An 8073-nucleotide genomic window follows, 5' to 3' on the forward strand; every position below is an offset into this window, starting at 1 on the left:
CTTCCACTCTCCCCACCCCCACTCCTATCTGTCTTTCTGTTCCCTGCCTCCCTTCACTTTCTCTCAGTGGGACTCTGCTTCTTTCATTTATTTACTTTTATTTTTCAAATATGCCTTGATTTCAGAGAGAGGAAGGGAAAGGAAGAGAGAGAGATGGAAACATCAGTGATGAGAGTCATTGATCGGCTGCCTTCTGCACGCCCTCTGTTGGGGATCGAGCCCACAACTGGGGCATGTGCCCTGACCGGGAATCGAACCGTGACCTCCTGGTTCATGGGTCAGTGCTCAATCCCTGAGCCACGCCGGCCAGATGGGACTCTGCTTCTTTTAAACCCTTCCCCTCTCTGGACCTTTTTTGTGGGTTCCATGTGCCTCTTCTGTTCTTCCTCCCCCTTCTCTATTCCTCCCAGGTGACTTGAGCCCTCAGATGCCTGCACCAGGCCCAGCCTCCACCTCACTTTCCAGAGCAAGCCCTCGGCCCAAGACCTTGGCGAGAAGGCTGGATTTCTAGCCCTGGCACATCCTACCCCATTTATGGTACCCTCCTCCAGCTCAAGAGGGGGAAACTTGGGGGCAGAGGAACCAGGGAAAGCGCTGGGAGGAGGTGGGAAGAAAGGGCTGGAGCATGGTCCTTAGATAACACTGGGACTGTCATGCTAATGCTGCTCCCCAGGCCCAACTCCAGCCACCCCTCCAGGTCCCAGCCAGTCTCAGCTGAGAATAATGGGCTGAATGGGGCCATTGTCAGGTTTGGGGCGCCCAAGTCCTCTCTTCTACTCTGTGCTGATCACAAGTGAGGGGGCAACTCCTGTCTTTTCTGCTGGACCAAGAGCTACAGGGCAGGGACCTGTCAGGGTCTTCATCATTGTCCATCACTGTGTCTGGAAGCAGCGCAGGTTCTCAGCACAGGTTTGAGTGAGTGAGTTTATTGAAGGATTATTTACCCCTTTCTGGTTTGGTCCAATACTGTGCTTGTTTTGTCCCAGGCCCCACTTCTCCTTTCAATTCTTTTATCTCCCCCACCCTTAACCATTTCCCTCTTCAGGTATTATTCTGCCTTTTCTTAGTTCTTTCCTTTCCCTCTCCCTTTGTCCCCTGTCTCTGGCTGGTTGTCCCACCCCTCTACCCACACATGCTTCCGGCCTCTCTGGTGCTCCATCTGTCCTGTCTCCCGATGCCTAAGCTCCACCAGGGAGCGCAGCTGGGCGGGGTGGGGGCCCGAGGCCTGCGTCACAACCAGATGTCTGGTTGAAATATTCAGGAGATGGATGCAGAGGTTCCTTTGAAGCTTAGATTTAAAAAAAAAAAAAAAAAATCAGTGAGAGGGGAAGCCTGTGTGAGGCAGAGGCACCTATCCAGATCCTGATCTCCTTCCTTCACCTCCACTCACATTTCCCCCACAGATAAGCCCCAGCCACAGATGTCTGGTGTCTTCCACATTAGCTCCCAATCCTTCCTCCTGGCAAACCTGGTATTCTGGACTTTCTGAGCCGGGGTGGGTTGGGCCAAAGAGGGAGATCCTACTCTGCTCGCTTGCACCATCCCTGGGCAGAGCACCCCTTTGGACATAGTCTGGCTTAGACCCAGAAAGGACCCAGAATTATTCATGAAACAATTATTTGATGGGTGCTGGGATTTCAGTGCCTGCCTTCGTGGAGCTTTTATGTCTGGTAGAGACAGACATGAATGAAATCACATATATGAACATGTAACTGCAAGTATAAAGTTTATACAAGAAAGAAATATAGAGTTCTGAGTGGCAGGCATTCCAGGGAGTCCACCTTAGACCTGGGGACCCAGTAAGGCATCCCCGAATAGGTTGACAGATGAATAGAGATAACTTAGGTAAGGAGTAGGTGGCAAGGTAGGGGATTGAGGTACCACATAGGCAAAGGCTCTGAGGCAGGAGGGAGCATGGCAAGTTCTATATGCCCATGAAATCCAGAGAAGGCCAGTAAGGGTGTTAATCTTTGTCCCTAGAGCTTCTGGAGCAGAGAGGGTCTCAATCATGTCCGCATTTGAAAAGATCATCATGGTCACTAGGTGCAGTGGGTACTGAAGGAAGGCCATGGTGGAAGGTGGCTGCGGCAGGTGCCCAGGTAAAGCTGATGAGAGCCTGGACCAGGTTGGAGGGAATGGAGCAGAGAGGAAAGAATGGATTCAAGAGACCACTGGGAGGCATAATTGACAGGCACCGGGTTGGATTGGACATGGAGTGTGGTGGGGAGCACAGCTGATTCCTGGTCTTCTACCTGAGAGACCACGGGAGTGGTGCTCTGGTAGAGAGGCGGCTGGGCGAGGACCCTGTTTGGGGAAGATCCTGAGTTCGGTGTCTACTGCAGACACTTTAGTTGACTATTCCGTGGATGGTTACACAGACTTCTTGGGGCCAACCTGTGCTGAAGAGTGTTCAGGGGACAACAGGTCCTGCCCTCAGAGTGGAGAGTCAGGAAGGGAAATACACACAAAAATGTCTCTCACCCAAGGCAGCACTGGCTGTGTCATTTTAGGTAAGTTGCTTCATCTCTGAACCTCATTTCTCCAATCTGTGAAATGGGGTAGTAGTAGTAAAACCACCTTGCTGGCCTGTGTCATGTTCAATAAATGGACAGTAAAAGATTGACTGGGGACAACTTCTCAGAGGCTTGGAATTCTAGGAGAGGATTTATAATCAATTTGGTGGCCACAGAGAGCCAGTAACTGTTTTTGAGCAGGATATGGCTGTGAGTTTTTTGCCAAAGACTTGCCCAGAGAACCTATAACTTGGTGACAGCAGAACTCTTTAGAAGGCTGTGGTCCTTAAAGGAAGGGTGAGATACAAGGAAAGTAGGTGGGATTTGTGAGTCTTGAATCAATAAGAAAATGTGGCTTGGGAGCAGGCATGGAGGTAGATCAGATGACCCCTCCATAGCTAGGTTTCAATTTCTACTAGATTTTGCACTTGATCTTAGCCAAAAGGCCGAGAAGCGATCTCTGCTAGATTTTGGAATCTTGTGATCTTAAGGTAGGCATATCATAGACTAATAGATGTTCTGGAAGGGAATGCTGAGCTCATTCTTCCCTGCCCCCCCCCCCCCCCCAACTTGCACAGAGGAGAAAACTAAGACCCAGAGGAGAGCAGAAACCTACTTAAAGTCACACATGTGAGATTGTGGGGTCAGAGGTAAGATCTTTGCCTCATTTCAAGACCCTGAGTGGTGGGGGCTGAGGAACTAGAGAGGACAGGAGAGCAGCTGTGGATGGAAGGGGGTATCAACATGACATGGGGATCCCACAGAATACCAGTCCAGGCTTGTGGGGACAGAGTGAGAGAGCTGCTCCCAACTCTCAGCTGAGCCATGTGGCCAGAGGGGGAAGGGAGCCTGGTGGGCAGGGTAGAACTGCCACATGGTAGAGGCTTGATGTGAACCATCTGGCCTGGGCGGAGTGTGGGCTGCAGGGAGGGAGGGGCAGGAGCCGGGAAAGAGGCCATGGTGGGCGGGTGGATGGCGGGTTGGGGCTGGGAGTGGCAGCCCAGAGGCCCCTACCTTCTAGACTGCTGCAGCCCAGATGCCTTCACAGCCATGGCCTGGCCCATCCAACCCGCTGACCTCATTCCCAGCTCCCCTCCCTTGCAGGCCCCTCTCTGCCTGCCACGTAGACTGGGCTTTAGCTGCATCCACTGCTTGGGAGGAAGAGCAGACCGACACGGGTGCCCTGAGCCCAGAGCCCTGCCAGGTTAGGCAGACCTGGGGCAGCAGTTGTGTTCCCTGAGCCCACTCTGGGCCTGTTTCCCCTCCCAAAGATGAGCCCAATAAACAGAGTAGCCTGGGGTCTTGGGAGGAGCACGCCCATGAAGTAAGTTGGAGTGGGCAAAACCAAGGGTGCTCTTTGGAGGTGATGTCAGCCATCCCCTTGCCTTCTCAGATCCAGAAAGGGGTAGGGAAAGGACATCTTCCTCTTCTCAAACAGTTTTCAAGAGAGGGAGTTCCTTGGAGGTGTGTGTCTGGGGGTGGAGACAGTCTCTGATCTAGGCTTCTGGCTCCTGCTGCATTGGGAGTGTCATTCCTGGCTAGGACATATGGGGGAAGCACATCGTCTCCCCTCCCCCAGGGCATCTCTGTGACCTTCCCTTCATCCTGCCCCCAGGCCAGAGCCTCTCCTCAGCTCAGCCTCTTGACCTTCTGCCTTCCCCTTGCCTCCCTGCCCCTCAGGCCCTAGATCTTCTCTCCAGCTGCCCCAGCTGAACAGGGGGCTGTCCCCTCGCTGCCTCTCCTCTCAAGACGTTCCAGGCCTGTGAGTCATCGGGAATGTCTGCTCTGGCTGCTGCTTCCCTCCTGAGGCTGTGGACCCCTGTCCCCTCCTCCAACAAGCTAAGGGCAAGGGTGCCCCTCCCAGGCAGGGGGTCTGGAGGAGGGGGAGGGAAACCACGCGCAAGACCTGTGAGGCCCTGCCCCTCCAGTGCAGCGAGGAGGGGACTGAGAGGACTCTCCCAGACTCCAGAGATAGAATTTCCAGTCCTTTTCCCCATTTCCTAGGTGGGGAAACTGAGGAGGGGCTGCCGGGGGAGGGCCCGAACTTTGGTGGACTCAGGCTCCTCCTCCCTCTGTTTTAGGACCCAGAGTGGCCAAGCTGGGAACTGGCCCAAACCTCTTTCTGAAGGGCCCTCCCTACATTCAAAGCCAGGTCTGGCAGGAAAGCTGGAGAGAGGCCACTGCTACTGCCGCAGACTCCAAGGATGACAAGTCCTGGCCGGGGTGGGGAGTCCACGTCTGCAGGAAAGGGGGGTGCCGGGTGCCTGGACCTTTCCCACAGGGCTCCTGCACCCTGTGAGGCTGCTTCCCATCCCCTCCTCCTCTCCTGCCTCTCCTCTTGGGCAGCCCTGTTCCAAGTCTTCCTCCTCCAGTCAGAAGAAACAGCTGATAGTGGAGGGGAGACTGAGGGGAAGGACAGGAGTTGGGGAAAGTTCCCAATGCCCTCCACCTCAATGTGTCCCCTTGTCCCCTTCTTCCCCAATTTCCTGCCCCTCAGCCCTGGATTTGTTGTCTAGAGACCAAGAATCTAGTATCTGACTTACCTAGTGACTTTGGGCATTTCATATCCATTACAGAGCCTCAGTTTCCTCACCTGCAAAATAGGGTCTGGGCAGGGAAAGTCCCTACCAGTGGGGTTGGTCTGTATTTCTGTGTCTTCCCAGTGAGACAGACAGACATTCAGGCACTTATACACACACACACTCATACTGTCTCACACACACCCCTCCACACACTCGAGTTCACACCCTTTCGCACATGCCTTTGCGTGTGCACATGGCCCTCGGCTTGCTTTGGGTGCAGCAGCCTCCACATTTCCTCTCTCTCTTCCTGACAGACTGACACTGTCCCCCCATTTCTTTTCTCATTCCTATCACACCTCCTTCCCCTTCACCACCCCTTTGTAATTTCCTCCTCTTGGTTCTCCCCCTCCTGAGGTCACTGGCAGGGTAAAGACAAGAAAGAGTGGGATGTGAGATGTGAACTTCGGAGTGTCAGACATCTGACCCCCCTCCCCCCGCAGCCCACTCCCACCACCCTCTCAGGTCGCTGGGCTCTGCTGGGGTTCTGGCTGGGAGGGATGAGAGGGGGGAGAGGGAACAGAGCAGAGAAAGGCTTGCTCTTCTCCTCTAGCTGGGGACCTGCAGGGACACCCCTCACTTCTCTCTCCTGAACTTCATTAACAATCACTTTCAAAAATCTCTGCACCCTGGACATCCCGGGGCCTCCTTTTCTGTATGATTTTAGCAGCTTGGGCTGGCTGTGTGCCCCAGGCTGTACCCTTCTAGGAACTTCTACCTAAGGGAATCTGGTCAGAGCTCAGAAAAGACCGTTCCAGGGGATGAGCTATCTGTTGGCCAGAAGAGGCGTGGGAACTGGGCAGCGGCCCTCACCCCTCAGACCCGGCCTGACTCAGGGATAACCACGAACATCTGTACCAGGCTGTGCGCAGCGCTTCACGCGGTTGAACTAATGTATCCCCCGCAAAGCCCTCTGAGGTGTGTGCTGCTATTGTCTCCAATTTCTGAAAAGGAAAGAGAGGCACAGAGGGGTTAAGTCAGTTGCCTGCAGTCACAAAGCTAGGAAGCGTCTGAGCTGGGATTCAAACCCAGGCAGCCTGGCTCCAGAGCCCACAGGCTTAAGAGACCCAGGTGGGTTGCCAAGAGGTGCCCCCCTGCCTAGTCTGAATAAGCGTTTGTTACGCTAACATGCCACCCCGTCCTGCGCACACGTGGGAAGGAGCACAGCGTCATGTCACGTAGCTGGAAATTGACCGCAGGCCCCACCATTGCGGCTGGAAGGCTCCTTGGAAGTGCCGTCCCCCTCCCAACTGCGGAGGAACTTTTGTGAGCTGACAGCACCACGCAGGTCATCCCATCTAATCCTCATAACAGCTCTGGGAGGTCAGTCTTAATCCTTCTGTTGTACAGATGGGGAACCTGAGGCTCAGCAGGGTCCAGGCATTATCTAAGAACCCCTCCTAGAGCTGAGAGGGAACCCAGGTGCCAGGCCAAGCTTCTTCTCATTGCCCTGTGTGCTCCCTAATTACAAATCCACGTAACCACTAGACACACATAGCCATGTCCAACAGGCCACGTGTAACTGGAAAGATTCAGCCCTCAGTCCTGTGTCAAGTGGCACTTTGCTCCTCCCCACTGTCCCCCCAGGAAGGTGTTATACTCATTCTGGAGGTGAGGGGAAGCCCTGTGCTTGGGGGCCCCTGGCCAGGAAGTGGTGAGGCTGTGACTAGAACCCGTGCCTGCCTGGCCTGGCCCCAGAGCCAGCATTCTTCTTATCTCACTATACTACCTGCCACCCTCACTGTCATCCATCCCAGAAGCACCCCTGCACACATCCCATCCCCGCCAAGCACACAGGACTGTAACAGATACAAGAAATTATACCCATGATGCACCTGCAGGATGCAGGCTAAGTTTCTTGGTGTTTTCTGTGTGCCAGGCACTGTCCTAAGGGTCGTAGATGCATTAGCTCACTGAATGGATACAACAATTCCAATGATGTAAGTTCTGTAAATATCCTTATCCTCATATTACAGATGAGTAAACCAAGGCTCAGAGAGGTTAAGTAACTTGCTCAAGGTCACACAGCTAGGAAGCTGCCGAGCTGAGATTTGAACCCTGGCTCTCACTACTCTGCTATAGCCCTTTTTCTGATACTGACTGGGTACTACTCAGTCAACCAGTCAGCAACCACTACCGAACACCTTGTTGCCCCCAGGACTGTGCCAGGCCCTAGGCACACAGAAGTGAACAAGGCACAGGTCCTCCCTGCCTCCTCCACCTGCCCTACCCAGCACCACACAATAGATGGGAGCTGTGCCGCCACTCACTCCCCTTCCTTCCCATAGAGCCTCCTCTCCAGCCAGCCAGGATATGTGGATCTTGGCTCTGGTTTGCATTTGACACCTAGTGAGGGAAAATACTGAAGTGGTGCCAAAGCCTGAATGGGGACAGAGGCAGGGAGATGCAAATAGGGTAGGACATCTGGGGGCCAGGGCTGCGCCAGGGGTGGAGCGGAGCCATCTCTCTACTTCTGCCTCCATTCTGGTCCTAGGCTCACTCTATTTTGTGTCTCTTCATCTCAGACCCTCTCCTGGCATCTCTGGCTGATCCTCTCCATTTCTGTCTCCCTGTGTATATCCATCTGTCTCCTGTCTTTCCCTGTCCCTTCACTGCTTATCAGATGCTATCAGCCCCGTGGGGATGATGGCTCCGAGGCTTGGTCACCCACCATCAGAGTGGACATCAGCTCTGTCTCAGGATCCCTCCTACCGGCCTCCTGTCTACAAAGGACCGCAGCTCTCTCCTCTTCAAGCCTTCCTCCCAGGATCTTTCTGTCCCTGAATACTAATATCTGAAAGTCAGCCTAGACTGCAGGTCTGGGATGTGTCCTGCGCCCCCTTCAGGTTGGGGGAAGAAGCTGTATCCCTCCCATAAGACAGGGAGCTCCCGAAGATGAGGATTGCGTCTCCTCATTCAGACCAAGAGCTCCCTGAAGGTGTCTCCTCCACCAGACTGGGGTTCCTTGAAGGTATGACCTG

The sequence above is a fragment of the Miniopterus natalensis genome, chromosome 17 (genome assembly GCF_054644295.1).
Source record: "Miniopterus natalensis isolate mMinNat1 chromosome 17, mMinNat1.hap1, whole genome shotgun sequence".
Lineage (NCBI taxonomy): Eukaryota > Metazoa > Chordata > Mammalia > Chiroptera > Miniopteridae > Miniopterus > Miniopterus natalensis.